The sequence below is a fragment of the Bombina bombina genome, chromosome 8 (assembly GCF_027579735.1).
Source record: "Bombina bombina isolate aBomBom1 chromosome 8, aBomBom1.pri, whole genome shotgun sequence".
Lineage (NCBI taxonomy): Eukaryota > Metazoa > Chordata > Amphibia > Anura > Bombinatoridae > Bombina > Bombina bombina.
This window is the reverse complement of record NC_069506.1, coordinates 275697567-275717494: the sequence shown is the minus strand read 5'-3', so window position 1 is coordinate 275717494 and position 19928 is coordinate 275697567.

Sequence of the window (19928 nt, the reverse complement as noted above, 5' to 3'; positions counted from 1 at the left end):
TCGTTTTGCCCAAGCAAACAGACTGACTTTTTTGAAATAAATAAAGATCTAAATAGATTCTACAGGAACATTAAATTGAGAGTACAATTTGGTGATGTGAGTGTTAAGCATAATACCCCCGATAAAGACTCTGGGAATTGGACTCTTAAAAAATTGGGTCTATGGAAAAAGAGTAATTATACACCATTAATTCATAACGATAGTATAAATACGTTTGTACAACTTGTGAATTTAGACGTAAATAAATTACAACAGCAGGTTCTTAGAGATGGTAAGAAGGTAAAAAGTAATGTAAATAATGTTGAAAAGAAAGCATTACAGTCCTTTCAGGGTAAATTGAATAAGGTTATCCTGAAGGGAGCCGATAAGGGAGGTGCATCTGTGGTTATCGATAGACAGTACTACATTAGGGAAATTAGACAACAACTAGATGACCCTGAAACATATAAGAAATTGCCACAAAATCCTGTTCACAGGATACAAAAAGAATTATTGGCCTGCCTGGAGAGGGCAGTAAAGGTTGGGGTGATTGACTTAAAATTGAGAGATTTTTCTATACAATAAGTCACCAAGAACACCGGTTTTTTATACTATACCAAAGATTCACAAAAACCTTGCTGCTCCTCCAGGCAGGCCAATCATTTCCAGTATAGATTCTGCCTTTTCTAATGTATCTATTTTTATTGAAAAATTGTTGCAGCCTGAGGTCGTAAAATGTAGTTCATACATCAAAGACACAGGTGATTTTTTGCAAAAGGTGAGAGAATTGCATTTACCTAGCGACCGTTTTGTATTGTATACATTAGATGTTAAAAGCCTCTATACCTGCATAAAGCATGAGACAGGTATGGGGGTTATTAAGAAAATTTTACATGTGAATGGGGGTTATACCCCACAACAAAATGTTTTCATAGAAGAATTATTGGGCTTGATTCTGTACTGGAATTACTTTGTTTCAGGATGATTGGTATATACAGATAAGAGGAACCGCCATGGGGTCCAACGTGGCCCCATCATACGCCAATTTGTTTATGAGCATGATTGAAGAGAATATAGTTTATGAAAATAAATGGTTTAAAGACTATGGAGGAGCCTGGTGGCGCTTCATAGACGATATATTTGGCGTATGGTGGGGCCCCGTGGACTCCCTGGTTCAATTTGTAAAAGACCTTAATTCTTCTGTGAGAAATTTGGAATTTACACTGAATTTCAGTAAGGAGAGTATCATGTTTCTGGACACTAGAGTGTATAAGAAAGGTCTTAAATTGGAATTTGATTTATATTCAAAAGAAACAGATAGGAATACATTGCTAGAATTCAATAGTTTCCATCCACGTCATTTGGTAGAATCCTTACCTAAGAGTCAGTTGATGAGAGTCCACCGTATCGTGTCAGAGACAGATAATCTAAATAAAAGGATTAAAGAAATGCAAGAAAAATTCCGCAATAGGTTACCCCCAACATGTATTAGATAAATGTAGTAATAATCTTACCACTAATAAAGATCATAAGGATAAGAACAAGAGAATGATTTTTACATCACAGTTTAGTGCCCATGGGAGGCAAATAGCTAAAATAATTAATAAACATTGGCCTATTTTACAGAAGTGTAATAATGACATTGTTGAATTTAAAGAGAGACCAATTATGGCCTATAAAAGGGTAAAGAATTTGAGGGACTACTTTGTGAAGTCTGACATAGGACCAGCTAAGCAGCTACAGCAGAGTCACTTAACAAAGAAGAATGTAGGATGTTATCCTTGTTTAGGATGCATTAGTTGTAATTCAGTAATAAGGGGCAAAGAGTTTGTTCATCCTAGGAGTGGTAAAAGGTACACTATTAGGAATTTCTTTACTTGTGACACCACATATGCAATTTATTTAATTAAGTGTCCGTGTTCCCTCATCTATATTGGAGAGACGGTAAGAAAAGTGAAAGATAGGCTTAGCCAGCACCGCTCCAATATTAGATGTGGGAACAGGGAGGCACCTGTCTCCAATCATTTTCTGGAGAAAGGACATAGTATTAGTCAGCTCCGATGGCAGGTTATAGACTATGTGGGTCTGCAGAGAATGGGTGGTGACCGTGAGAAAATATTGAAACAAAAAGAAATGCATTGGATTCATAGATTGGGATCATTAGTACCTTATGGTATGAATAGGGACTTTGATTGGTCAGTCTTTTGGTGAAGAAGAGGTCTAATTAAATTTGATTCATAATAGTATATAGATATGTAGTGCTGCTATCAGGGTAGGTTATAACTGCTTTAAATATAGTGGGATAGTATTTTCTGCTGTAAAAATGTTTAAACTATGTATCTTGAACAAAAAGTGTCTTGTTGCAAATTGTTTACATTTTGAAAGTTTGAAGAGTAAGATAATTTGTGCAGCAGGTGGCGCTCAAGAGTAAGATGTATTGGCGCCAAGCTAACTGTTTAAAAGAACCACCTCTGAGTATTGTATGTATAGCATGATTAAGTGACAGTAGTCACGAAACGTCGCTCTATCTTTTGTCAATAAAGATACTTTTTTAAGCAAATTGTGCTGTGGACATTCCCATGTTGCATATTGTTATAGTGGAATTGGGCAGATTTCCACCGTCGACACGAGCACAGTATTTTGCCTGTCAGCTGTTCTATATATTGCTGAGGAATAATAGATTATAGAGCTCTAAATGCAATCACAATAAAGAATAGCTATCCGTTACCCCTAATCCCTGAGTTATTGGAGCGATTAAACGGAGCAACCATTTATACAAAGTTAGACCTGAAAGGAGCCTATAATTTGATCAGAATAAGGGAGGGGGACGAATGGAAGACGGCTTTCCGTACAAGGTACGGACTTTACCAATATAACGTCATGCCATTCGGTCTTACAAACGCACCAGCCACATTGCAACATTTCATAAATGAAATATTTCATGATTTAACTGACATATGTGTAATAATATATCTTGACGATATATTAATATATTCGAAAGACCAAGAACAACATGAACAACATGTAAGATGGGTATTAACCAGATTAAAAGAACACAAACTTTTCGCCAAACAGGAAAAATGTTGTTTCCATGTAAACCGTATCAAATTTCTTGGTTACATAATAACACCTAACAACATTGAAATGGATCCCGAAAAAATTTCTGCCATCACAAAATGGCCAACACCCACAACAGTAAAATCTGTACAACGTTTTATAGGGTTCGCAAATTTCTATCGGAAATTTATTAAAAATTTCTCATCAATTGTGAAACCATTAACCCAATTAACAGGTAAAACACATAAATTCAAATGGACAGATGAAGCTCAAGAAGCCTTCACCATCTTGAAAAAGTGTTTCATAACAGCCCCTGTTTTACGTATGCCGGATTATAACTTGAAATTCATACTAGAAGTAGATGCATCAAACACAGGTATTGGTGCGATATTATCTCAAATAGAGAATGAATCTACTGAACCACATCCGATAGAATTTTTCTCAAGAACATTAACATCCGCTGAACAAAATTATTGTGTTGGAGATAAAGAGTTACTTGCCATAAAGTGTGCACTCGAACATTGGAGGCATCTCTTAGAAGGCGTTCGAGAAGTATTTACAATATACACAGATCACAAGAACCTCGAATACATAAAAAGAAGTAAGACGTTAACCGCACGTCAAGTAAGATGGTCCTTATTTTTGGATAGATTCAATTTTTTCATCACCTACAGACCCGGTCATCACAATGCTAAGGCTGACGCACTATCACATCAATTTACTCCATCACCTGAAACAGGAGATGAAGATTTCATTATACCACATGAGAAAATCATTGGTAATTTAACCACATTGGAAGAAGAGATACAAGAAGCAATGAAGACAGAGTCTGAAGCACCAAAGTTTTGTTATAAAGATTCTAACACAAAATTATTCTACCATGAGGGAAAATTATACATACCCGAAATATTAAGAAAGGAAATTCTGAATCAGACACATGATAGTCCTGTGTCTGGACATATAGGGATACAGAAGACAACAGAATTAACCAGACGACATTTCTGGTGGCCCAGTATGGACCAATACGTATATAATTATGTCACTAACTGTGATGTTTGCGCTCGAAACAAATTAGAACATAAAAAACCAGTGGGGTTACTTATGCCCTTACCCATTCCTGATAGGCCTTGGTCCACTGTGGCAATGGACCATGAGGGAAAATTATACATACCCGAAATATTAAGAAAGGAAATTCTGAATCAGACACATGATAGTCCTGTGTCTGGACATATGGGGATACAGAAGACAACAGAATTAACCAGACGAAATTTCTGGTGGCCCAGTATGGACCAATACGTATATAATTATGTCACTAACTGTGATGTTTGTGCTCGAAACAAATTAGAACATAAAAAACCAGTGGGGTTACTTATGCCCTTACCCATTCCTGATAGGCCTTGGTCCACTGTGGCAATGGACTTTATAGTAGACCTGCCACTATCACAACAATTCAACACTATATTAGTTATAATAGATCACTTAACCAGGTTAGCCCATTTCATACCGCTTAAGGGTTTACCGACAGCAAGAACAACTGCTAAAGCATTCATAGAAACTATTTTCCGTCTACATGGGTTACCTAGATATATAATCACAGATAGAGGCCCACAATTTACTTCCTCTTTTTGGAGAGCTATATGTGACATATTACATATCAACCCTAAATACTCCACAGCTTTTCATCCGCAAACAAACGGTTTAACAGAAAGATTAAACCAAACACTAGAGCAGTATCTCAGATGTTACATCACATACCTACAAGATGATTGGGAGTCTTACCTCCCTATGGCAGAGTTTGCATATAATAACTCGAAGTCATCTTCTCTAAAGATGTCACCATTTTTCGCAACCTATGGTTATCATCCACATACCATATCACTGACCAACATAAACAGTAATACACCTAGTGCAACAGAATTTGCTTTGACGTTACAAAAACGAATGGACTTACTCAAAACTCATCTAGCTGACGCTAAAGAACATCAGAAAGATTATTATGACATGAAACACAGCATAAGTCACAACTATAAAGTAGGCGATAGGGTTCTGCTATCTACTAAACACCTAAAGTTACACTTACCTAGCAAAAAATTGGCTAACCAATTCATAGGTCCGTTTACCATCAACAAGATTGTGAACGCAAATGCAGTAGGTTTAAATCTACCAAAAGATTACAAAATACATTCAACATTTCACGTATCCCTTCTGAAGCCATACTGTTCTGAGGCTCAAAAAGATAAACCAAGACCACCTCCTCCTATGCTCGTTGATGATGCTGAACATTACGAGGTACAATCTATTCTTGATTCCAGAATACACCGTAAAAAACTAGAATATTTAATACGATGGAAGGGTTATGGCCCAGAAGAGGATACTTGGCAACCTCATTCTGATGTTCACGCACCACGTTTGTTGCGCTCATTTCATATGAGAAACCCTTCTAAACCTACTTTGGACTCCCCGGGGGTGATTCCTTGAGAAGGGGGATATGTGATATACCTTTAAGGTATATCCCCGCCCATTCTTAGTATCAACCTACTTAAGGAGCTCAGAATCAGCATACATTGCCTGAAAATTGTTGTTTCAACTAAGCACATATCGTTGTCTCAACTTCTTAGCTTTATTTAAGTATTTCAGGTCTTATTAGGGTGATTATTGTCAGTGCATACTGTAAACCTCTATTTCATCTCACCTCTCCTTCCCAGTAAACTGGGACTATTGAACTTACAGCCAAACTTCGTTTTCAGCCAAGACTGGCTGTTCCTCACTACCGGATCACTCCTCCTTTACCCAGTGACGGATCTCATTCACCCGGCGTCCCGGAAGTTAGTCACACTCACACCGGAGACTCAGCTGGATGGTAACGTATTTCTCTGGGGGAAGTTTGCTGGAATTCAGGTATCTCTCTGTATTATAACCAAGCCGTAACTGTTTGCTTATCCTCAATATCTGTGATATCTGGCTTAAGTTTGCAATAGTGTTAATACCGGAACTTCCACAATAACTTTTGCTTATTTAGCAGCTCCAACTGTATTTACACGCTAACTTTACTGCCTTCATAAATCCGCTTGCAATCTTCTGGAGTGTTTGATGAACTGTATTTATATTTTATTTATGAATGGTTTAGTGTGAGTGTGTGAAGTATCAACGGAAACCTCAAGTTTATTCATTCGGATTGGGATTACAAGGAATATCTGAACATTGGTGAATAAGTGTGTGAAAACATAACATACTAAAATAGGGTGCCAGCAGTGTGAACTTATACTTTAACAGGAGTACTGCATACTAATCCTGCTAACACTTATTTGTGTTCTTTATTCAAAAGAGTTACATTCTTGGTGACTCAGGATTTCCACCCTGTGTTAAACTTTGGGGAAGTTACTCTCACCATATTCTTGGAGTTACATAAGATACTCTATCCAAATTCTCTTATCCATATTGATTGTATTAATACAAATTTATCTCTAATTACTCCGCAGACATTGTGTCTCATTTTCCTCAAAATCTTCTTCAGCAATTTGTCTCATTGTATATTCCCCAGTTACACAAAGACATTGTTCTCTGGTGAATACAAATTAAGAGATACACTCTTTCTGTGTAATTTAAAACTAAAAGGTAGAACTATAATTGGGATAAAATTCCACAAGTTTCTCCTTTTTCTTCCTATACCTTCGGTCGAATGACTGGGGGGTGGAGTCAAGGGAGGATCTATATAGACAGCTCTGCTGTGGTGCTTTTTGCCACTTCCTGTTAGCAGGAGGATAATATCCCACAAGTAAAGGATGAATCCGTGGACTTGTCGTATCATAGAAGAAATCAATTTATCAGGTAAGCATAAATTTACTTTTTTTACCATGGGAGTAATTTGTCCCGTTCCAAAATTGGAACAGGGACAGGGGTTTTACTCAAATCTATTCGTTGGTTCCCAAAAAGAGGGAACTTTCAGACCCATCTTAGATCTCAAGTTTCTCAGAGTCCCATCGTTCAAGATGGAGACTATACGAACAATCTTACCAATGATCCAGGAGGGTCAATATATGACTACCATGGACTTGAAGGATGCTTACCTTCATAATCCTATCCACAAGGATCATCATTAGTTTCTAAGGTTTGCCTTCCTGGACAAACATTATCAGTTTGTGGCTCTACCTTTCGGGTTGGCCACAGCACCCAGAATCTTCACAAAGGTTCTAGGGTCTCTTGGCGGTTCTCAGACCGCGAGGCATAGCAGTGGCGCCTTATCTGGACGATATTCTGATCCAGGCGTCCACATAGCTGACAAAATCTCACACAGACACAGTGTTGTCTTTCCTGAGAACTCACGGTTGGAAGGTTAACATAGAGAAAAGTTCACTTGTTCCACAGACAAAGGTTCCCTTCTTGGGAACTCTGATTGATAGATTCGGTAGCCATGAAAATATTCCTGACGGAGGTCAAAAAAATCAAAGATTCTAAATACTTGCAGAGCACTTCGGTCCATTCCTCGGCTATTAGTGGCTCAGTGTATGAAAGTAATTGGATTAATGGTAGCGGCAATGGACATCATTCCGTTTGCTCGCTTTCATCTCAGACCGCTGCAGCTGTGCATGCTCGGACAGTGGAATGGGGATTATGCGGATTTATCTGCTCTGATAAATCTAGATCAAGAAACCATACACTCTCTTCTTTGGTGGTTGTTGCCGGATCATCTGTCCCAGGGGACTTGTTTCCGCAGACCCTTGTAGGTGATAGTGACAACGGACGCCAGCCTACTGGGCTGTGGGGCAGTCTGGAATTCCCTGAAGGCTCAGGGTGTTTGGACTCAGATGGAGTCTCTACTTCCGATCAATATTCTGGAACTGAGAGCAATATTCAATGCGCTTCAGGCGTGGCCTCAGTTGGCTTCGGCCAAATTCATCAGATTCCCGTCAGACAACATCAAGACTGTGGCATATATCAATCATCAGGGGGGAACAAGGAGTTCCTTAGCGATGATAGCAGTATCCAAGATAATCCGATGGGCGGAGGCCCACTCTTGTTATCTGTCAGCAATCTACATCCCAGGAGTAGAGAACTGGGAAGCGGATTTTCTAAGTCAACAGACTTTTCATCTGGGGGAGTGGGAACTCCACCCGGAGGTGTTTGCCTCACTGATTCTCCGATGGGGCAGACCGGAATTGGATCTGATGGCATCTCGACAGAATGCCAAGCTTCCAAGATATGGATCCAGTTCGAGGGATCCTCAGGCTGAACTGATAGATGCCTTGGCAGTTCAGCCTAGCTTATGTGTTTCCACTGTTTCCTCTCCTTCCACGCGTGATTGCTCGAATCAAACAGGAGAGAGCTTCAGTGATCCTGATAGCGCCTGCGTGGCCACGCAGGACTTGGTATGCGGATCTAGTGGACATGTCCTCTCTGCTACCGTGGAATCTTCCTTTGAGACAGGACCTTCTCATTCAAGGTCCTTTCCAAAATCCAAATCTAATTTCTCTGCAGCTGACTGCGTGGAGATTGAACGCTTTGATTTTATCGAATCGAGGATTCTCTGATTCGGTCATCAATACTTTGATACAGGCTAGAAAGCCTGTCACTAGAAGAATCTATCATAAGATATGGCGTAAATATCTTTATTGGTGTGAATCCAAGGGTTACTCATGGAGTAAAGTTAGGATTCCTAGAATTTTGTCTTTTCTGCAAGAAGGATTGGAGAAAGGGTCATCAGCAAGTTCTTTAAAGGGACAAATTTCAGCTTTGTCAATCCTGTTTCATAAACATTTGGCAGATGTGCCAGATGTTCATTTTTTTTTTGTCAGGCTCTATCTAGAATTAAGCCTGTATTTAGACCCATTACTCCTCCCTGGAGTTTGAATTTAGTTCTTCGAGTTTTTCAAGGGGTTCCGTTTGAACCCATGCATTCCATGGATATCAAATTATCTTGGAAAGTTCTGTTTTTAGTTGCTATTTCTTCTGCTCGAAGAGTTTCTGAGCTTTCAGCGCTACAGTGTGATTCTCCTTATCTCATTTTTCATTCTGATAAGGTGGTGTTGGTACCAAACCTGGATTCCTTCAAATAAGAATATTAATCAGGAAACTGTTGTTCCTTCCTTGTGTCCTAACCCTTCTTCTAAGAAGGAGCGTATGTTGCATAATTTGAATGTGGTCCGTGCCTTAAAGTTTTACTTACAGGCAACTAAGGATTTCCGTCAATCATCTTCATTATTCATTGTTTATTCTGGAAAGCGTAGGGGTCAGAAAGCTACGGCTACTTCTCTTTGGCTGGCTGAGAAGTATCATCCGCCTGGCATATGAGACTGCTGGACAGCAGTCTCTTGAAAGAATTACGGCTCATTCTACTAGGGCTGTGGCTTCCACATGGGCCTTTAAAAACGATGCATCTGTTGAACAGATTTGTAAGTCTGCAACTTGGTCGTCCCTTCACACGTCTTCCAAATTTTACAAATTTGATACTTTTGCTTCTTCTTAGGCTATTTTTGGGAGAAAGGTTCTTCAAGCAGTGGTGCCTTCTGTTTAGGTTCCTGTCTTGTCCCTCCCTTTCATCCGTGTCCTTTTGCTTTGGTATTGGTTTCCCACAAGTAAGGATGAAATCCGTGGACTTGTCATATCTTTGTAAAAGAAAAGTAAATTTATGCTTACCTGATAAATTAATTTATTTTACGATATGACCATGGCCCACCCTGTTATTTTAAGACAGTTTTTCTTTATATTTTTTGTAATCTTCAGTCACCTCTGCACCTTTTAGCCTTTCCTTTTCTCTTCCTATACCTTCGGCTGAATGGCTGAGGGTGGAGGGGAAGGGAGGGGATATATATATAGCTCTGCTGTGGTGCTCTTTGCCACTTCCTGTTAGCAGGAGGTTAATATCCCACAAGTAAGGATGAAATCTGTGGACTCGTCATATCGTAAAATAAATTAATTTATCAGGTAAGCATAAATTTACTTTTTTTTTTTTCCATCAGAAAAGGACGGATTACCGCCGATCGGCATAAAATTAGAAACGGAAATATTACAACCAAAACTTAGATGTCATTTTTGTCTGGCTATTTTTTTTATTTTTTTTTTAGCAGTAATTAATTAATTGGTTTTAAAATAATAAATAAATGCACTTTTTAAATATAGTTAGTGGGATCACAGAGAGCAGCTGTGTACAAATACACTATATGTAGAGTTATTACTCAGTTCTAGAATTGTTTTTCATTAGACACTAACTTGAAATTAATTCTATATATTACTTTTCTTTCATGTAATTGGCAAGAGTCCATGAGCTAGTGACATATGGGATATACAATCCTACCAGGAGGGGCAAAGTTTCCCAAACCTCAAAATGCCTATAAATACACCCCTCACCACACCCACAATTCAGTTTTACAAACTTTGCCTCCTATGGAGGTGGTGAAGTAAGTTTGTGCTAAGATTTCTACGTTGATATGCGCTTCTCAGCATTGTTAAAGCCCGATTCCTCTCAGAGTACAGCGAATGTCAGAGGGATGTGAAGGGAGTATCACCTATTAAATATGATGATTTCTCTAACGGGGGTCTTTCTCATGGGTTCTCTGTTATCGGTCGTAGAGATTCATCTCCTACCTCCCTTTTCAGATCGACAATATACTCTCAATTTACCATTACCTCTACTAATAACTGTTTTAGTACTGGTTTGGCTATCTGCTATATGTGGATGGTTGTCTTTTGGTAAGTATGTTTTTTATTTCTTAAGACACCTCAGCTATGGTTTGGCACTTTATGCATTTATATAAAGTTCTAAATATATGTATTGTACTTATATTTGCCATGAGTCAGGTTCATGTATTTCCTTCAGCAGACTGTCAGTTTCATATTTGGGGAATTTAAACATTTGAAGAAATTTATTTCTTACCTGGAGTTTAGTCTTTTTTTCAATTGACTACTTTCTTGCTATTGCGGGTATTAGGCCCGCGGGTGCATCAAATGCTAAACTTTATTGCGTCATTCTTGGCGCGAAAATTTTTTTGCAGCGGAAAAAGAAGCTTATGATGCAACTGTGTCATTTCCGGCGTCATACACGGCGGCGTCATTAGTGATGCGAGTGTGTCATTTCCGGTTATTTTTGGCACCAAAAAAGTTTACGTTACGTTGTGCGTCATACTTGGCGCCAAATTTTTTGCATTATTTCAATACCCCATTGATGTTTGCCTCTTGCTTTTTTCTCTATCAGAGGCCTATGCTTTTGCATTTTTTCCCATTCCTGAAACTGTCATATAAGGAAATAGATCATTTTTTCTTTATATGTTGTTTTTTCTCTTACATTGAGCAAGATGTCCCAATCTGATCCTGCCTCAGAAGTTTCTGCTGGAACATTGCTGCCTGACATTGGTTCTACCAAAGCTAAGTGCATTTGTTGTAAAAGTGTAGAAATTATTCCACCAAATGTCATTTGTAATAGTTGTCATGATAAACTTTTACATGCAGATAGTGTTTCCATCAGTAATAGTACATTGCCAGTTGCAGTTCCTTCAACTTCTAATGTACATGATATACCTGTAAATTTTAAAGAATTTGTATCTGATTCTATTCTGAAGGCTTTGTCTGCATTTCCACCTTCAAATAAACGTAAAAGGACTTTTAAAACTTCTCATTTAGCTGATGAAATTTCAAATGACCAGCAACATAATAATTTATCCTCTTCTGATGAGGATCTATCTGATTCAGAAGATCCTTCCTCAGACATTGACACTGACAAATCTACTTATTTATTTAAAATAGAGTATAGGCGTTCTTTATTAAAAGAAGTGTTAATTACTTTGGATATTGAGGTAACCAGTCCTATTGACGTTCAGTCTAATAAACATTTAAATGCTGTTTTTAAACCTCCTGTGGTTTCCCCAGGGGTTTTTCCTATTCCTGAGGCTATTTCTGATATGATTTCTAGGGAATGGAATAAGCCAGGTACTTCATTTATTCCTTCTTCAAGGTTTTAAAAAGTTGTATCCTTTACCAGCAAAATCTATAGAGTTTTGGGAAAAAATCCCCAAAGTTTATGGGGCTATTTCTACTCTTGCTAAACGTACCACTATTCCTATGGAAGATAGTACTTCCTTTAAGGATCCTTTAGATAGGAAGCTTGAATCCTATCTAAGGAAGGCCTATTTATATTCAGGTCATCTTCTCAGACCTGCTATTTCTTTGGCTGATGTTGCGGCTGCCTCAACTTTTTGGTTGGAGAATTTAGCACAACAAGATTTGGATCCTGACATATCTAGCATTACTCGCTTACTGCAACATGCTAATAATTTTATTTGTGATGCCATTTTTGATATTATCAAAATTGATGTTAGATCCATGTCTTTAACTGTATTAGCTAGAAGAGCTTTGAGGCTTAAAACTTGGAATGCTGATATGACATCTAAATCTAGATTACTATCTCTTTCTTTCCAAGGTAATAATTTATTTGGTTCTCAGTTGGATTCTATTATTTCAACTATCACTGGAGGAAAGGGAGTTTTTCTGCCTCAGGATAAAAAACCTAAGGGTAAATCTAAGGCTTCTAACCGTTTTCGTTCCTTTCGTCAAAATAAGGAACAAAAACTCAATCCTCCTCCCAAGGAATCTGCTTCCAGTTGGAAGCCTTCCTCTAATTGGAATAAATCCAAGCCATTTAGGAAACCAAAGTCTGCCCCTAAGTCCGCATGAAGGTGCGGCCCTCATTCCAGTTCAGCTGGTAGGGGGCAGATTAAGGTTTTTCAAGGATTTTTGGATAAAATCTGTCCAAAATCATAGGATTCAGAGCATTGTCTTTCAGGGGTATCGAATAGGATTCAAAGTAAGACCTCCTGTGAGAAGATTTTTTCTCTCACACATCCCTGTAAATCCAGTAAAAGCTCAGGCTTTTCTGAAGTGTGTTTCAGATCTGGAGTCTTCAGGGGTAATCATGCCAGTTCCTCCTCAGGAACAAGGTTTGGGGTTTTATTCAAACCTATTCATTGTACCAAAGAGAGAAAATTTATTCAGACCAGTTCTGGATCTAAAAATTTTGAATCGTTATGTAAGAGTACCAACTTTCAAGATGGTGACTATAAGGACTATTCTGCCTTTTGTTCAGCAAGGACATTATATGTCCACAATAGACTTGCAAGATGCATACCTTTATATTCCGATTCATCCAGAACACTATCAGTTTCTGAGATTCTCTTTTCTAGACAAGCATTACCAATTTGTTGCTCTTCCATTTGGCCTAGCAACAGCTCCAAGAATCTTTTCAAAGGTTCTGGGTGCCCTACTATCTGTAATCAGAGAACGGGTATTGCGGTGTTTCCTTATTTGGACGATATCTTGGTACTAGCTCAGTCTTTACATACTGCAGAATCTCACACCAATCAACTAGTGTTGTTTCTTCGGAAACATGGTTGGAGGATCAATTTACCAAAAAGTTTCTTGATTCCTCAGACAAGGGTCACCTTTTTAGGCTTCCAGATAGATTCAGTGTCTCTAACAGACAAGAGACGTTTAAAATTGGTCGCAGCATACCGGCTCCTTCAGTCTCAGTTATTCCCTTCAGTGGCTATATGCATGGAAGTTTTAGGTCTCATGACTGCATCGGACGCGATCCCCTTTGCTCGTTTTCACGTGAGACCTCTACAGCTTTGCATGCTGAATCAATGGTGCAGGGATTATACAAATATATCACAATTAATATCCTTGAATCCCAATGTACGACGATCTCCGACATAGTGGATAGATCACCATTGTTTGGTTCAAGGGGCTTCCTTTGTTCGGCTAACCTGGACTGTGATCTCAAAAGATGCAAATCTTTCAGGTTGGGGAGCTGTTTGGGGATCTCTGACAGCACAAGGGGTTTGGAAATCTCAAGAGGCGAGATTACCAATCAATATTTTAGAACTCCGTGCAATTCTCAGGGCTCTTCAGTCTTGGTCTCTGCTAAAGAGAGAGCCGTTCATTTGTTTTCAGACAGACAATATCACAACTGTGGCTTATGTCAATCATCAGGGTGGGACTCACAGTCCCCAAGCTATGAAAGAAGTATCTCGGATACTTGCTTGGGCAGAATCCAGCTCCTGTCTAATCTCTGTGGTGCATATCCCAGGTGTAGACAATTGGGAGGCGGATTATCTCAGCCGCCAGACTTTACATCCAGGGGAGTGGTCTCTCCATCCAGATGTGTTTTCTCAGATTGTTCAGATGTGGGGTCTCCCAGAGATAGATCTCATGGCCTCTCATCTAAATAAGAAACTTCCCAGATACCTGTCCAGGTCCAGGGATGTTCAGGCGGAAGCAGTGGATGCACTGACACTTTCTTGGTGTTATCATCCTGCTTATATCTTCCCGCCTCTAGTTCTTCTTCCAAGAGTGATCTCCAAAATCATCATGGAACAGTCTTTTGTGTTGCTGGTGGCTCCAGCATGGCCACACAGGTTTTGGTATGCGGATCTGGTTCGGATGTCCAGTTGCCCACCTTGGCCACTTCCGTTACGGCCGGGCCTACTATCTCAAGGTCCGTTTTTCCATCAGGATCTCAAATCATTAAATTTGAAGGTATGGAAATTGAACGCTTATTTTTAAGTCATAGAGGTTTCTCTGACTCAGTGATTAATACTATGTTACAAGCTCGTAAATCTGTCTCTAGAAAGATTTATTATAGAATTCGGAAGACTTACATTTCATGGTGTTCTTCTCATAAATTCTCCTGGCATTCTTTTAGAATTCCTAGAATTTTACAGTTCCTTCAGGATGGTTTAGATAAGGGTTTGTCTGCAAGTTCCTTGAAAGGTCAAATCTCCGCTCTTTCTGTTTTATTTCACAGAAAGATTGCTATACTTCCTGATATTCACTGTTTTGTACAGGCTTTAGTTCGTATTAAGCCTGTCATTAAATCAATTTCTCCTCCTTGGAGTCTTAGGCCTAGATTTAGAGTTGGGCGGTAGCCGTCAAAACCAGCGTTAGAGGCTCCTAACGCTGGTTTTGGGCTACCGCCGGTATTTGGAGTCAGTCAGGAAAGGGTCTATCGCTCACTTTCCAGCCGCGACTTTTCCATACCGCAGATCCCCTTACGTCAATTGTGTATCCTATCTTTTCAATGGGATCTTTCTAACTCCGGTATTTAGAGTCGTGTCTGAAGTGAGCGTTAGAAATCTAACGACAAAACCCCAGCCACAGAAAAAAGTCAGTAGTTAAGAGCTTTCTGGGCTAACGCCGGTTTATAAAGCTCTTAACTACTGTGCTCTAAAGTACACTAACACCCATAAACTACCTATGTACCCCTAAACCGAGGTCCCCCCACATCGCCGCCACTCGATTAAAAATTTTTAACCCCTAATCTGCCGACCGCCACCTACGTTATACTTATGTACCCCTAATCTGCTGCCCCTAACACCGCCGACCCCTATATTATGTTTATTAACCCCTAACCTGCCCCCCACAACGTCGCCGCCAGCTACCTACAATAATTAACCCCTAATCTGCCGACCGCAAAGCACCGCCACCTACATTATCCTTATGTACCCCTAATCTGCTGCCCCTAACACCGCCGACCCCTATATTATATTTATTAACCCCCTAATCTGCCCCCCTCAACGTCGCCTACACTTATTAACCCCTAATCTGCCGAGCGGGTCTCACCGCTACTATAATAAAGTTATTAACCCCTAATCCGCCTCACTCCCGCCTCAATAACCCTATAATAAATAGTATTAACCCCTAATCTGCCCTCCCTAACATCGCCGACACCTAACTTCAAGTATTAACCCCTAATCTGCCGACCGAATCTCGCCGCTACTGTAATAAATGGATTAACCCCTAAAGCTAAGTCTAACCCTAACTCTAACACCCCCCTAAGTTAAATATAATTTAAATCTAACGAAATAAATTAACTCTTATTAAATAAATTATTCCTATTTAAAGCTAAATACTTACCTGTAAAATAAACCCTAATATAGCTACAATATAAATTATAATTATATTATAGCTATTTTAGGATTAATATTTATTTTACAGGTAACTTTGTATTTTAACCAGGTACAATAGCTATTAAATAGTTAAGAACTATTTAATAGCTAAAATAGTTAAAATAATTAGAAAATTACCTGTAAAATAAATCCTAACCTAAGTTACAATTAAACCTAACACTACACTATCAATAAATAAATTAAATAAAATACCTCCAATTACCTACAATTAAACCTAACACTACACTATCAATACATTAATTAAATACAATACCTACAAATAACTACAATTAAATAAACTAACTAAAGTACAAAAAATAAAAAAGAACTAAGTTACAAAAAATAAAAAAATATTTACAAACATTAGAAAAATATTACAACAATTTTAAACTAATTACACCTACTCTAAGCCCCCTAATAAAATAACAAAGACCCAAAAAATAAAAAAATGCCCTACCCTATTCTAAATTAAAAAAGTTCAAAGCTCTTTTACCTTACCAGCCCTTAAAAGGACCTTTTGTGGGGCATGCCCCAAAGAATTCAGCTCTTTTGCCTGTAAAAAAAAACATACAATACCCCCCCCCCAACATTACAACCCACCACCCACATACCCCTAATCTAACCCAAACCCCCCTTAAATAAACCTAACACTACCCCCCTGAAGATCTTCCTACCTTATCTTCACCTCGCCGGGTAATCACACCGATCCGTCCTGGCTCCGAAATCTTCATCCAAGCCCAAGGGGGGGCTGGCGATCCATAATCTGGCGGCTGAAGAGGTCCAGAAGAGGCTCCAAAGTCTTCATCCTATCCGGGAAGAAGAGGCGATCCAGACCGGCAACCATCTTGATCCAAGCGGCATCTTCTATCTTCATCCGTTGAGGAACGGCTCCATCGTGAAGACCTCCACCGCGGACCCATCTTCTTCTTCCGACGACTTCCCGAGATGGCGTCCCTCGAATTCCGATTGGCTGATAGGATTCTATCAGCCAATCGGAATTAAGGTAGGAAAATTCTGATTGGCTGATGGAATTAGCCAATCAGAATCAAGTTCAATCCGATTGGCTGTTCCGATCAGCCAATAGAATGCGAGCTCAATCTGATTGGCTGATCGGATCAGCCGATCGGATTGAACTTGATTCTGATTGACTTTGGAGCCTCTTCTGGACCTCTTCAGCCGCCGGATTATGGATCGCCAGCCCCCCCTTGGGCTTGGATGAAGATTTCGGAGCCAGGACGGATCGGTGTGATTACCCGGCGAGGTGAAGATAAGGTAGGAAGATCTTCAGGGGGGTAGTGTTAGGTTTATTTAAGGGGGGTTTGGGTTAGATTAGGGGTATGTGGGTGGTGGGTTGTAATGTTGGGGGGGTATTGTATGTTTTTTTTACATGCAAAAGAGCTGAATTCTTTGGGGCATGCCCCACAAAAGGTCCTTTTAAGGGCTGGTAAGGTAAAAGAGCTTTGAACTTTTTTAATTTAGGGTAGGGCATTTTTTTATTTTGGGGGTTTTTGTTATTTTATTAGGGGGCTTAGAGTAGGTGTAATTAGTTTTAAATTGTTGTAATATTTTTCTAATGTTTGTAAATATTTCTCCAACATAGGTGTGTCCGGTCCACGGCGTCATCCTTACTTGTGGGATATTCTCCTCCCCAACAGGAAATGGCAAAGAGCCCAGCAAAGCTGGTCACATGATCCCTCCTAGGCTCCGCCTACCCCAGTCATTCTCTTTGCCGTTGTACAGGCAACATCTCCACGGAGATGGCTTAGAGTTTTTTAGTGTTTAGGTGAATATGTCATCGGCTCCACCTTGGAAGCTACCTTTGAGACGAGACCTTCTTGTTCAGGGTCCGTTCGAACATCCGAATCTGGTTTCACTCCAGCTGACTGCTTGGAGATTGAACGCTTGATTTTATCGAAGCGAGGTTTCTCAGATTCTGTTATCGATACTCTTGTTCAGGCCAGAAAGCCTGTAACTAGAAAGATTTACCACAAAATTTGGAAGAAATATATCTGTTGGTGTGAATCTAAAGGATTCCCTTGGGACAAGGTTAAGATTCCTAGGATTCTATCCTTCCTTCAAGAAGGATTGGAAAAAGGATTATCGGCAAGTTCCCTGAAGGGACAGATTTCTGCCTTGTCGGTGTTACTTCACAAAAAACTGGCAGCTGTGCCAGATGTTCAAGCCTTTGTTCAGGCTCTGGTTAGAATCAAGCCTGTTTACAAACCTTTGACTCCTCCTTGGAGTCTCAATCTAGTTCTTTCAGTTCTTCAGGGGGTTCCGTTTGAACCCTTACATTCCGTTGATATTAAGTTATTATCTTGGAAAGTTTTGTTTTTAGTTGCAATTTCTTCTGCTAGAAGAGTTTCAGAATTATCTGCTCTGCAGTGTTCTCCTCCTTATCTGGTGTTCCATGCAGATAAGGTGGTTGTACGTACTAAACCTGGTTTTCTTCCAAAAGTTGTTTCTAACAAAAACATTAACCAGGAGATTATCGTACCTTCTCTGTGTCCGAAACCAGTTTCAAAGAAGGAACGCTTGTTGCACAATTTGGATGTTGTTCGCGCTCTAAAATTCTATTTAGATGCTACAAAGGATTTTAGACAAACATCTTCCCTGTTTGTTGTTTATTCAGGTAAAAGGAGAGGTCAAAAAGCAACTTCTACCTCTCTCTCTTTTTGGATTAAAAGCATCATCAGATTGGCTTACGAGACTGCCGGACGGCAGCCTCCCGAAAGAATCACGGCTCATTCCACTAGGGCTGTGGCTTCCACATGGGCCTTCAAGAACGAGGCTTCTGTTGATCAGATATGTAGGGCAGCGACTTGGTCTTCACTGCACACTTTTACCAAATTTTACAAGTTTGATACTTTTGCTTCTTCTGAGGCTATTTTTGGGAGAAAGGTTTTGCAAGCCGTGGTGCCTTCCATTTAGGTGACCTGATTTGCTCCCTCCCTTCATCCGTGTCCTAAAGCTTTGGTATTGGTTCCCACAAGTAAGGATGACGCCGTGGACCGGACACACCTATGTTGGAGAAAACAGAATTTATGTTTACCTGATAAATTTCTTTCTCCAACGGTGTGTCCGGTCCACGGCCCGCCCTGGTTTTTTAATCAGGTCTGATAATTTATTTTCTTTAACTACAGTCACCACGGTACCATATGGTTTCTCCTATGCTATTATTCCTCCTTAACGTCGGTCGAATGACTGGGGTAGGCGGAGCCTAGGAGGGATCATGTGACCAGCTTTGCTGGGCTCTTTGCCATTTCCTGTTGGGGAGGAGAATATCCCACAAGTAAGGATGACGCCGTGGACCGGACACACCGTTGGAGAAAGAAATTTATCAGGTAAACATAAATTCTGTTTTTTTTATTTTTTGTACTTTAGTTAGTTTATTTAATTGTAGTTATTTGTAGGTATTGTATTTAATTAATGTATTGATAGTGTAGTGTTAGGTTTAATTGTAGGTAATTGGAGGTATTTTATTTAATTAATTTATTGATAGTGTAGTGTTAGGTTTAATTGTAACTTAGGTTAGGATTTATTTTACAGGTAATTTTGTAATTATTTTAACTATTTTAGCTATTAAATAGTTCTTAACTATTTAATAGCTATTGTACCTGGTTAAAATAAATACAAAGTTACCTGTAAAATAAATATAAATCCTAAAATAGCTATAATATAATTATAATTTATATTGTAGCTATATAAGGGTTTATTTTACAGGTAAGTATTTAGCTTTAAATAGGAATAATTTATTTAATAAGAGTTAATTTATTTCGTTAGATTTAAATTATATTTATAGGGTTAGACTTAGCTTTAGGGGTTAATCCATTTATTACAGTAGCGGCGAGATTCGTTCGGCAGATTAGGGGTTAATAATTGAAGTTAGGTGTCGGTGATGTTAGGGAGAGCAGATTAGGGCTTAATACTATTTATTATAGGGTTATTGAGGCGGGAGTG